This window comes from Acomys russatus, chromosome 20 (assembly GCF_903995435.1).
Source record: "Acomys russatus chromosome 20, mAcoRus1.1, whole genome shotgun sequence".
Taxonomy (NCBI): Eukaryota; Metazoa; Chordata; class Mammalia; order Rodentia; family Muridae; genus Acomys; species Acomys russatus.
In genome coordinates, this window is record NC_067156.1 from 60,372,518 (window position 1) to 60,385,175 (window position 12,658).

Below are 12,658 nucleotides of genomic sequence, written 5' to 3' on the forward strand. Positions count from 1 at the left end.
ACATTCTTTAGTGCACTGCTCAAAGATAAGCTGCTCTACCAGAGGCATGGCAGCGTCTGGATCGCCAAAAATTCTGCCCGCAGCCTCCATCATTCTTGCGACAAAATCAGAAAATGGTTCTGAGGTGCCTTGTATGATTTTTGTTAAGTTCCCCCGGACCTCGCCACGGTTGGGCAGGGACTTCCAGGCCTTAATGGCCAAAGTGTTAATTTGTGCATAAACCTCTGGAGGATAACCTGTTTGAGCATTAGCAAATCTCCCTTGACCCATAAGCATATCCATATCCCAAGCTGCATCCCCAGCCCTTTGATTTTGTGCAGCTTGCTGTTGAGCTAGATCCTGATAAAAAGATTTAAAATCCAAGTATTGGCCCATGGACATGCAGGCTTTTACCGTGCTGAACCAATCAACAGGGGTCATGGCCTTATTGGCAAGGCGCTCCAGCTGAGCATGTGTGAAGGAGGCCTGAAGGCCATAAGTTTGGACGGATTCAGCCAGACTCTTGAGCTCCTTAAAATCTAGTGGTTCATGGTAACGCTGATTATTGGCGTCCACAAAAATGGGAAAAGTAGCACTAGCCTGTTTCCATACTTCTGGGCACAAAGAATGTGATGGCTGTAGCAGTGACGTGTCCGCATAAGGCGGAGGCGCGGACAGAGAGACCCGCCAAGATGGCGAGTCCTCGCTCTTGGGTGCGGCTACTTCCGCTTTCTTGTTCCTTCCCCCTCCTTTGTGTTGCCTCTTGGCTAATGCCTCCATCTTGGCCATGAGGTCCTCAAGCTCCTTCTCCATTTCCTCCATTTTTTCCTCCTCTTCTGAACTACTCTTTGAGGAGGACTCTCCATCTGTCATGAGGCCATGGAGGTCGGGGTAGAGGCGCCCTCCCTCCGGTGTGTTCTTGTCCTTCTCACTGGAAGCCTCTTCGGACCTACTCTCTTGTAGCTGTTCTAATGCTTCGGAGGATTTCTCAACTGCCTGACAGCACTTCTCGTCCTCCAGACAGCTACGGACAAGCCTCCATATGGGGCGGACTCCTCCTTTTAAGCTCCCCTGCTCCCAGGCGAAATCTAATTCTCTGCCCAATTTATCCCAGCAGTTCACATTCAGGTGCCCAGAGACCGCAAACCAGGGGGCAATTATATCTACTTCTTTCAGAAAGGTTACAATGACTTCCTCTTTCATTTTTAAGCCTTTGGCTTTCAATAGCTCTTTTAAGGCTGCTTTGATTGGACATGATGACGAATTCCCCATGACTACAGGGTCGTCAGCTGTCCCCCGCTTTACCGCGGACTGTAATCTGTCTCGACCTGAGAACCTAACCTTTTGGGTCCGACAATCCCGGACACTTACCGATCGATCGCCCTATAGAACCAGAGTTCTGAAATCTGGCGCAACGGGAACTTTAACGTCCCCGTACGGGCCACCACTTGTCGGCGCCGCACCGTCCAGCGGAAATAAGACACCGACAACCAGACTTCTCTAGATCTTTACTCAGGATTTTGCTAAGCAGGAATGGCCCCGAAGAAGGGAAGGACAGAGCTTAAGTAACAACCAAGTACCAATCAGCTTTTGCCAGGTGCTAACTCCTCATAGGTCAAAGTCAGAGCAAGGCCGCTCTTCACAAGATCGTCCGTTAACCCCTGCACAGCCCTTCGCCATATGAGGACTTGTTTATTCTGGAGAGCACTCGCCAGCGGGAAGGCGGAAGGCGGAAACCGGCGCCATGTCAGGGCGCGGTACTTCTCAGCTCTCCACATGTAGTGACTATTGTTGAGAGAGAATTGCAGCCACACATTACAGAACATGAGACATTTTAGCTTAAAAGAGGCTTTTAGACCCCAGGTCAATAGTTTTGTTTGTTTGATTGATTTTTGTGGAAAATGCCAAAGGAACATCTCTGGGTGGTTCAGAGCAGTGATTCTCAACCTTCCTGATGCTGCTGTGTGGCCTGTGTAACCCAATTTCTGAAAAGGAAACTTTATTTTTAAGAGGATGTCCTGGGCATGATCTCCAGTTTCAAAAAGAAAAAGAATGTGCTTCGATCACTAACCTCTGATAATGTTTAACCATCATCCCTAGCAACAGACTAATCAGTAAATACCTGGAAATTACCACATGGTCCAGATGTTCTTTTCAACAATTGCTGGCCACCCACCTCTGATAATGTTTAGCTGTCACCCCTAGCAATGGCTAAATAGTAAATAATCTGGAGAGTACCCAGGTGCTCTTTACAACAGGTTGAGTAACAACAATCACGGTTTATGGTTTGGTCTGCCAGATACAATCAACCAGGTTCCATCACCAGATAACTGCTAAAATGTTAATCAATCAGAGAGCCAATAAGCTGGAATTTTCTAAACCTTGCTGTAACCCCAATAAAAACCTCGCAGATTTGGAGCTTGAGGCTCTCAATCCTGATCTGCTGTGTTGATGACAGTTGTGAGCCCCTGCTCGAGCTTGAATAAAGCAACCCTCATGTGTTTGCATCGGAATCATCTCCATGGTGGTCTTTGGGGGGTTTCCTGTGATCCTGGCACAACACTCGACCCTTTAATATAGTTTCTTATGTTGTGGTGACTCCCAACCATAAAATTATTTTGTAATTTTGCTAATGTTATAAATCATAATGTAAATATCTGATATGCAGGATATCTGATATGCAACCTCCAAAGGGGTCTCAACTTCCAGGTTGAGAACCACTGGTTTAGAGGGGTGAGAAAGGAGATGTCTCCCAGCAGGGAGCAGGCCAAAGGAAAAGGCACCCTCATAGCTGGTGAATCTGATTAATGGGGGTAGGGGTGGGGGTGGGGTTACTGAGCAGAATGGGTTTGTTTCCTCTGACAGAATCAGGGATAGTTCCACTGATCCTTATGAGGGACTGACAGTATGGTCTGGGGAGACTCTTCACCAGGTGCTTGAGTTTTGAGGAGTCTCCTGAATGGAAGATCAGAAAAGAAGAGTTTCTGAATGAGAGAGAAAATTTTCAAAACCCACCCAAGGACAAATTAGCCAATGGTGGATCCCAGGAGAACAATAGTAATGATTCTGGCTGTATTTGTTCAAGGTAGGAGGGGTAAGAGGAGTCAGGAGGGAAGGAGGGAAGGAGGAAAGGGTGGAGAAGAGCTCCTATGTAAGGGTCCACATTCTGAGTTTATGTATAGAGCACAAAATGTAAGGACTGCAAGGAGGAAAGATATTTGCGAGCATGTGATGTGGTGATGCTATCGATCTGTTCCCATTTGTTGGAAACATCACTAGGTGAGGGACACTCTGCTCTGACCAGGACAATACATTCATATATACATGCATACATACATATATATGCATACACACACACACACACACACACACACACACACACACACACATATATATATATATATATATATATATATATATATATATATATATTGCTCATGTGTGTGGGTTCAAGTGCACTATAATGCATGTGAAGATCAGAAGGCAACATGAAATCGGTTCTCCTCTTCTACCATATAGGGCTTGGCACTGAATTCAGGTTGAGTGCATGGCAGCAGGTTCCTTTACTTGTTGAGCTATCTCTTTCGTTTAGCCCAGGACTCTCATGCTCAGGAGCTTGAGCTGACTATCTCAAGGGGACTTCCCTAGTCAACTTCTCATGATGCTTTGAGTACTTGATTTGATAATGTTTTGCTATCTATTTATGTATCTCTCACTAATTTTCTTTTACTTTGCCTTTCTGTATAATTAATATATTTACTCATTCAAGTCTAAAAGTATGACTATGGTAGATCTTTCTCTGGAATGTACAAGGATGGCTTAGCCTACCGCGATTGGCTGTTTTTGAGCATATCTAGGGCCAAGCCAGTAAGTAGCCTACACACCCTTACCATACCATCTCTACCCAACTGAAGAGATGACTATGCATTACTCATCAGTCAGGTGACTGGCCACCTTCACCCATTCTCTCTCCCACCTAATTTTTCTAGTTTTCTAGGTTATCAATCAAGTTAATTCATTTTTTTCATCTCAGGCTATGCGATTCGTTATCTACCTTGCCCTAAGTGTTTATAGAGAGCCAACTTCTGTCGCACTGTAAGTGTATATAACATGAAACTGTTCATTGCACCCTAAAGCCTGCCTGTAGTCAACCCGCAACCAGCAAGTCAACCTGGGAACCTGAAAAAGGGCTTGAGAATGAGAGGGCAGAGACTCGAGAAGAACGGAGCCAAGACAGTGTCCTGATCAAAGCTCAATTTTATTGCAGACAGCTTCAGTGTATAATGGCAACTTCCTTATCTGAAGGAGAGATAAACCTGTTTTTGTTATGATCCCAAGTGTGGGATGGGGAATGGTCTTGTGAGAGAACAGGTGAGGTTAATCCACTAGAAGACAAACCACCTAATGTGGGAGCTTGATTGTTGCCAGCTGAAAAGATCCCATGAACAGACTCTGAGAGGAGATATATAAGTGAGCCAGAAACAAGAGGTGGGGCTTTTGGAGACTTGGGATAGTTTTGGCTGTTCACCTCTCCACTTCAAGACGCTCCTAGAGAGAACCCCTAGAGGGAAGGCTTCGGGGCTCCGGGCTCCTGCTGAGGTTCCGGGTTCTGGTTACTCCAGGTTCCAGCAGAAAAAATCCTGCTGGCAATGCCAGGAGAATCGTTCCTTGGAACTGATATCCTTACGGTATTGTTATTCTTTAATCCTCTTTTCCTATTGTTTCGGTTAGTTGGGTTATAAGTGATGTATGCTCGGTTAATAAGTTCGTAATAAAATATATTGGGTAAGAAAACTGAACCTACACTTATCTTCAGGGACATCAAGGCAACCTTGATGTCAATGGCAAGGCTGATTTCTGAGAAAAACCTCTGTGCTAGGAAAACAAGACTTAAATCTCAGGCCAGGAGGAAGTGAAGCTAGGCCACAGCTTCTTCCAAGCAAGGCAATGCAAGCCTGTGGCTTGTTTGTGGAGCCAAAGGCCTCCGCACATGCCCTTTGGGGCAGATGGGGGGTAGATAAGGTCTTGCTACATAGTGCATGGATGTTGTGAATGGGGATAGATGGGTAATTCTGGTGGAAGCGCTGAAGACTTGAATGCTGGAATGAATGTGGACAGTGAAGGCCAGGATTGTGAGGTTGCCGAAGGAAGGAGGACCATATCAGAAATTGGGCTAGAAGTTCTCATTGTCATTCTGGTATGTGGAACACCTTTCTTCATTTTGTCTATGTTCTGAGACTTTGTGGAAGGCTGCATTTAAAGATGATGAGTTGTTTAATCCAATGGAGGAAATTTAAAGGCAGCCTGGCATTCAGACTGTTGCACTGCCAATGATGGCTGCTTTTAGCTAAGTTTACAGTGAGAATTAAGAACAAAGGGAAGAGCAGAAAGGTTTGAAACAGTTGCAGTTTACCCAGAAGGAAAGCATGGTTGCTGAAAACACACGGGTCATTAAAAAGAACGTCACTCAATTGCATCAGTACCATAGGAAATATGACTGAAGAAATCTCAAGAATTGGTCATATACTTCCCATTATAGTCTTGAGGGCATAAAGGCTTTCATTCATGTGAAAGGTGATGCTTTGAAAAGAGAGTTCTTGAGTTCTCCGGTTATATAGAACTGCTTAGAGAAGTGTTTCTCCATGTTCAAGCATCTATGCCCCTTTAGAAATGGTCCAAAGGGAAATGGACTACGGCTAATAATCAAAAGAAGAATGACTATGTGCTGAAACAGTGAGCCAGAATAAATTCTTCTTCCTATAGGTTGTTTCTCTCAGTCATTTTGTCACACTGATGAGAAACAGGCTGTCATCATCTTCCTGAAGGACTTCAGGTACTTGAGAACATCAAGGTTGGGTAGAAACTGTAGAACTTTAGATACATAAGTTACTGCAGCCAAAGGACTAGCTCTGAAGAGAAATCAGAAATAGAGGTTTCCAGATCTTTCAAAAGGAAACTACTCAACTATTATTACAATCCACACTTGATGGTGTTATCTACAGCAAAGCTAAACACTGTGTTGCCCAGTTGTGTAAGCTGAACAATTGGTGGTCTTTAAATTAACAAAGAACAAGTGAAGATTTGGAGATTATTTATGTTTTCCTGTGCTGGCTTGTTTTGTGTCAACTTGACACCAGCTAGAGTCATCAGAAAGGAGGGAGCCTCAATTGAGGAAATTCCTCCAAAAGATCAGGCTGTAGGCAAGCCTATGCGGCACTTCTTAATTAATTAATTAATCAATCAAGTTAGTGCAGGAGAACTTACATCATGTGGTGGGCCACCCCTGGGCTGGTCGTCCTAGGTTTTATAAGAAAACAATGTAGGAAAGCTATGGGAAGCAATCCAGAAAGCAGTACTCATGGCCTCTGCATCAGCTCCTACCTCCAGGTTCCTGCCCTGCTTGAGTTCCTGGCCTCACTGCTTTTGACAAGGGGCTGTTAACGGGACTGTGAGTGGTCATGGCGTCTCATCACAGCAGTAATAACCTTAATTAAGACAGGTAGCATGACTGGAGAGTGCTGGATTTTAGTCACTCTGCTTTGCTACTCTCTACAACAGGCTGTACAGGTCAAAGTCGATAAACTATAGCTCTTTGGGGCTTAAAAATAATCTGTCTCAATATTTTATTGACTTTTCTTTATTTTGTATGTAAAGAAGCAGAAGCTAAAGAAAACCTCTGTCTTTATAAGTTGAAGTTCTCTGAAAGAGCCACAACTACATTAAAGGTCTTATATATGTTTGACCCTTGCTGACTAACACATCAAGACTGTGAAGACACAATTATCTTGTCAAGAGACAATTATCTCATACTATCTTGGTCTAGGTGTGTGTGTGTGTGTGTTTGAATATGTGTGTTGTTTGTGTGTTTGAGTGTGTATATGTGTTTTTGTGTGTTTAAGTATGTGTATGTATTTATGTGTGTGTTGGAGTATGTGTATGTGTTTGAGTATGTATATGTGTGTGTGTGTTTGTGTGTGTTTGGAGTGTATATATGTTTGAGTGTGTGTATGTGTGTTTGTGTGTGTGTCTATGTCTGTATATGTGTGTTTGTGTGTGTATGTTGTGTGTGTGTGTGTCTGTGTGTTTGAGTGTGCTGATGCCAGCAGAGGTTGATGCCAGATGTCCTCCTCAATCACTCACCACCTTATATTTTGAGACAGTCTCTCTCTGAACCTGGAGCTCACTGATGGGCTACATCATCTGGCCAGCAAGCCCCACCAACTATCTTGCTTATGTCAGTTCAGCACTAGGATTAGAGGTATGTACCACTGTACCTGGCTGTTCACATGGACGGCAGAGATCAAACTCAGACCTTCACCTTTATGAAGCTATTACTTTACCTACTGAGCCATCTCCCAGTCCCAATTCTAGTCCTTTTCATGGCCTTTTTTCATCTCTATACTTCAACATTATCATGACTGTTAGGTAAAGACTTGTAATGCACCATTAAGCTCAAAAGACCTCCACCAATCCTAAAACTAAGAATGCTGTAAGATCACTTTTAAAACCTGTACATCTCCTATCTTTGATGTATGTAGCTCTGGTGTCTTCATCAATGTGTTCGGTGAGTGTATTGGTTTTTTTTTTTTCTAGATAGAGTCTTGTCATATAGATATTACTAGCCAGATACTGTCTGTATGTCGCCTAGGCCAGTTTCACACTCATGCAACTTCTCCTGTCTCTACCTCTTGAATGCCTATGCATTGTGCCATTTCTAAAAAGCTCATGCTTTAAGCTGTCGTCACAGTGATGTTTTCATGCTATTTCCATTGCTTTTAGTCTGTATGGAAGCCTTTCCATTTGTCAGCAGAGCATTTTGGTACAGATCCACCAGATACACAAGTATATTCCTAGTCTATAAATTACATGTGAACATGAATATTTTTCTTCTAGAATCCAGCCTTCTGATCCTTTGAATATTGTATATAAAAAGAGCAAAGAGTGTCTTAGAATATAGAAAAGATTTCCTATATTGAGAAACTACTAGGGTAACTGGAAAGGGGTCTTTCATCACACTTAGTGCTGGGAACAATAAGAAGAAGGAATTCCATTTAGTGGCTTATGAAGCTGTCTGCTGGGCCAGGGCTCTGAGAGTCTAAGTACCCGCTAAATGTCAATTCTTTCCTATAAAGTTCCAAGACACATACTTGAGAGAGGCTGAGGGTTATTAGCTTTGTGCTTCCAAGCACTGGAATGGGGAACTTTCATTTGCAATAATTTTGGGGACATAGTTCCGGAAAGTTGACATTACAAACCACTTTATGACTGGGCTCTGGGTCCATGTGCCACAATCATCTCTGTATAACTAGAGGCTAGAATCAGTTTCTTTCTTTCTTTTTTAAAAAGGACTTTCTTTATTGAGGGAATCAGGATGCAAACAATATAAAACTCAAAAGCTTCTCTGTCACTGAATTAGCTTTGCTTTCTCTGCTTGTTAACTTGGAATTGAATGTTATGTGCACATTTCCTAAGGGTCCTGGTCTGCTCACAAGAAGCAATGGGGCAGATTCCTCAGGTGACACCGGGAGGACAGGCACCAGGGCAGGAGCGTCAGTGCTTCACCTGGCCTACTTCTCTCCTTTCTGCTCCATGTGTGGTACAGAGAGTTCTTTCATGCGATGATGAGCCCTGCAACCAGTGATAAAAAGCTCAGGAAGCCCACTTTGCCATCTCGGCACTGGTCCAGGTCCTTCATTATTTTGTCCACAGCCATTTTCCAAAAGCCCAGGGAACTCCCTTTCCATGAGCAATTTCAGGCCCTCCTTTGTCAAGGAGTCTTTGTCTGCTGCAAATCTGTGAAATGTGAGCGTCATGGTTTCCATGGTGTGCTCCATTTGAGATGGCATTTTGAAGAATCTGTTGACTCCTGGGTCCCAAGGCACAGGGGTCCTTAGAAGAGCTGGGGACATGGTGATGAGGTGAAAGCCAGAGACTGGGCGTCTTTGTAAGCTAGGCGGGTACTTAGAATAATTTTCTTTTAAGATTAATATATTATCTCTCTCTCTCTCTCTCTCTCTCTCTCTCTCTCTCTCTCTCTCTCTCTCTCTCTCTCTCTGTGTGTGTGTGTGTGTGTGTGTTTACAGAGGCCAGAAGAGAGCATCTATGAGGTGCATGTCATATGTTCTTGGAAATAAACTCAAGTCTCCTGCGATGGCAGCAAGTGCTCTTAACCACTGAGTCTTGTCTCTGGCCTCCGGTTTCATCTTCTTGCCTAAAAACTGAGGTGTGTTTGGAGCTAGAAGGGACCCTAGAGCATGTGCAGTCCAAACCCTTCCATTCCCAGATGAGGAGCCTTGGGTTTGCTTCTCCCCAAGCACAGCCCAAGTGAAGACGTGGTGTAGCCAGATTCTTTGATTAGTGATCCACCAAGCACAGCACAGTGGTGGAGGGATTGGGGATCAATACAGGTCCACATCCCCTTGGTAGGGATGGCTTCGTTTGTACTTCTATAAGAAGCTGGGCTTCATTTCACCTGGGGACCTCCTGAGGGATCAAACAGAAAGCTTCTCAGGGCTTGGAGATGTAGCTCAGCAGCTCAGTGTATGCTTGAAGACTGAGTGGTTGGTGCAAGCCTGCGATCCCAGCACTTGCAGATGTGAAAACAGGAAGATCAGAATTAAACGAACAAACACAACAAAAACAAACCCCATAAACCTGTCACCTTTGTAATGTACACAGAGCAGGAGGCATTTATCCCTTCCCTTGTCCCCTTTGGTTGGAAGTTGGCCTCAGGGTATTGATTCCCTGCCTTCCAGACAATAAGCCAAATGTACAGGGGGAAATGCCAAGAGTAAAGCAGAGGCTTATGGCATATTCTTGAGGTAGACTCCAGATTCCTGTAAGGGGACCAGCGCAAATTAGTGGAGTGTGAATTGAAGGGCAAGACAGTTTTCTCATCAAATCCAGGTTCCTTCTTGGCTGCTAGATTTTCTTCTGTCTCTCTGGGGTTGACATTTGGAGACAAGAAAAGAGATATGATCATGGGGTGGGTGGCAGTAGCAAGCGCGCGCACACACACACACACACACACACACACACACACACACACACGGTTTAAGAGAAGTCTCTCACTGCAGGAGCCAGTTCACAGGCTTAGAGGGGTAAGATGACTATTCACAAAGGAAGGAGAACAAGGGAGCTTCATTCAGAGGAGGGGCAGAGGAGGCAGAGGGGCCTTCATGTTTGGGTGATATCAGTTACTCTATAGGAGTCTTAGGGATCAGGGCTTAGAAGGGCCATGTCAGCCTCTGGCCTTATTACTGCAGGGCCCCAGCTTAGCAGCAGGCAGCAGCTATTAGGTGAGGCTTCACCCAGCATGATTCTAGTGGCTAAACATTTGCTTGTTTGGGTTATTAGTTTTTTGTTGTTGTTTTGTATTTGTATGTATTTGTGTCTGCTATCAATAGGCTTTCGTGTTTATATGTCTTAGCGTGCAGTAAGGAAAGAGTCTGGGTATTGGACCCTGCAGGTAAGGTTGAAGTCTGGCCTTACCAGGTAGCCCCTGAGTGTGGTTTTAAAATGGCAAACTCCCTTCCTCAGCAGGGTTCTCTCATCTCCCCCTGATCTGGGGAAACCCCAGATTTTCTAAGGAGAGGCATATAGGCCTCAGGAAAAAGTACAGGCCTGACCCTTTCTTGATAAGAAAACCGTTCAGTGTGCTCCTAAGAGAAGCAGAACCCGAGACTCCCAGGTTCCATCTGCTTCTGCCCAGAAGCTGGCAGTGCCTGGACCAGCCTGTGAGAGAGGAGCATGGAGTAGCAGTGTGCATTCTGGCAGTGGCAGGGGACACAGAACTACACCCAGGGGCCAATATACATAGGTCACCTGTAGCTTGTTAATAGGATACACTTGGCATAGTATCTAGCTGAGGTGACAGTCACTGAGCCCTAGACAGACAGACAGACAGATCTCTTGCCTCTGGTTCTCTTACTGCTATGATGACTCAGCATTACTTGAGGCCATCATGGCTGCCCAGGAAGACCAAGTATGTGAGAACTGGCCGCTATAATGGGAAGTGCTGGATAGGTTTTAATGTCAATTGGATACAGGCTAGAGTCATCCAAGAACAAAGAAACCCAACTGAGAAAATGTATCCATAAAATTGTCCCGTGAGCAAACTTGTTGGGCATTTTCTTTATTAGTGATTGATGTGAAAGGGCTGAGACCATTGTGGGTGGCTGCACTACTGCACAGATAGTGCTGGGGTGTGGGGTGTACAAGGAAGCAGGCTGAGCAAACCATGGGGAGCAAACCAGTAAGCAGTGCTCCTGCACAGTTAGTGCTGCGGTGCAGCGCCCATGCTGCGGTGCAGCGCCCGTGCTGCAATTACCCCGACATATCGAGTGAGGGACTGTGGGTTGAAGAACACTCAAGACAGCGGATCATACTTTCAAAGAGAATGCCCTTTAATGAGGCCAAGGCCTTTTATACAACACAGAGGCAGGTGAAAAATACAAGACCATGTAGATGGGAAGTCTCCAGGACAAGAGGAACCATATAACCAAGGTAACCAGGGTGCAAAACAGGAACTTGTGGTGAGCTCAGCTAGGCACAATGTTCACAACAGGAAGCTGCCAGGACAGAATAACAATTGCATACTGGCCAGGGCATGGCCCCAGGGGGCCCAAGCCTAACAGTTCCCAACAGAACTATAGAGTGTGTCTTAGGTGGCCGAAGAGAGGAGGAGCCCTGTCCTCTGAACCAGGAGGCAAAGGCTGTTTGTTGCAGCATATTTGATCCCATTGGAACCCCAAGATTGTGAACTGTAAGAATCTGTTTCTAGTTGTGTGGGGGAGGGGGGAGGGGAGGGGAGGCTCAGCCTTAGTACACAAACCTTTAATCCAAGAGCTAAATCAAGTTAATCTTATGTCAAGAGGTGGAGCAAGAAGCCAGCTGACAGGGATTTAACAGAAAGGAGGGACCTTGAGAGAAGGTATGTAAGACAGTGTGGAGAAGAAGGAGCTTTGAGCTTTTGGGCTTTTGGGCTTTTTTGTTCTGGAATGCAAGCTGAGTAGGAAGGCTGTTGGGTGCTTTCTCTGTCTTCCTGACCTAGTAGGTTTTCATCCCAATATCTGGATCCTGAGTCTTTATTGTGAAGAAGCCTGACAAGGTTTGAGTAACTCCATTTTGAGATGAGCAGGCCAGAAGTTTGTAAAATTCCACTGTTACAAAATGTCACAGCCGCCCCTCCCTACCAGGAAACTAGGGTTGCTCCTCCCTACCAGGAAAAACCACAAATGTTAACAGCCCTGGCCACCTGTCAAGGCAGGAAATCCCAAGTCCAAAATGTACTCTAGCACTCGCCTGTTCTGAATTTACCAGTTTTAATGGTCTACTTTGTTCTACCAATCCTGAAGTGCGTAACTGCTGATGCTTAAACTGCTGGGTTATGAATGTATAAAAACCCACCAAATTTGCTGTTCGGGGTCACCTCTTCTTGTGGTGCAGGATGACCCCAATGTTGGATCAATAAAGCCTCTTGCTTTTGCATCTAGCTGGTCTCCGTGTCTCTCTCAATTGGGACCTTCCGGTAGTAGGATCCTTCCAAGGATCTTACAATTCATAAAATCAAACTATTAGGATTTTCTTTTTTTATAGCAACAGTTATTGGATTAAACAAAGGTGGTCCTTAGACGAACTAACTTACCTGGCTGTTTTTAAAAGCAATTAACATGCCCAG

The 12,658-nt window shown here is 44.8% G+C and overlaps 1 pseudogene; it reads right to left on the reverse strand.

Moving 5' to 3' along the window:
* Window positions 1-8,546: 8,546 nt before the first annotated feature.
* On the reverse strand, window positions 8,547-8,825 carry LOC127204137 (protein S100-A10-like; annotated as a pseudogene).
* Between the last annotated feature and the right edge of the window lie 3,833 nt (window positions 8,826-12,658).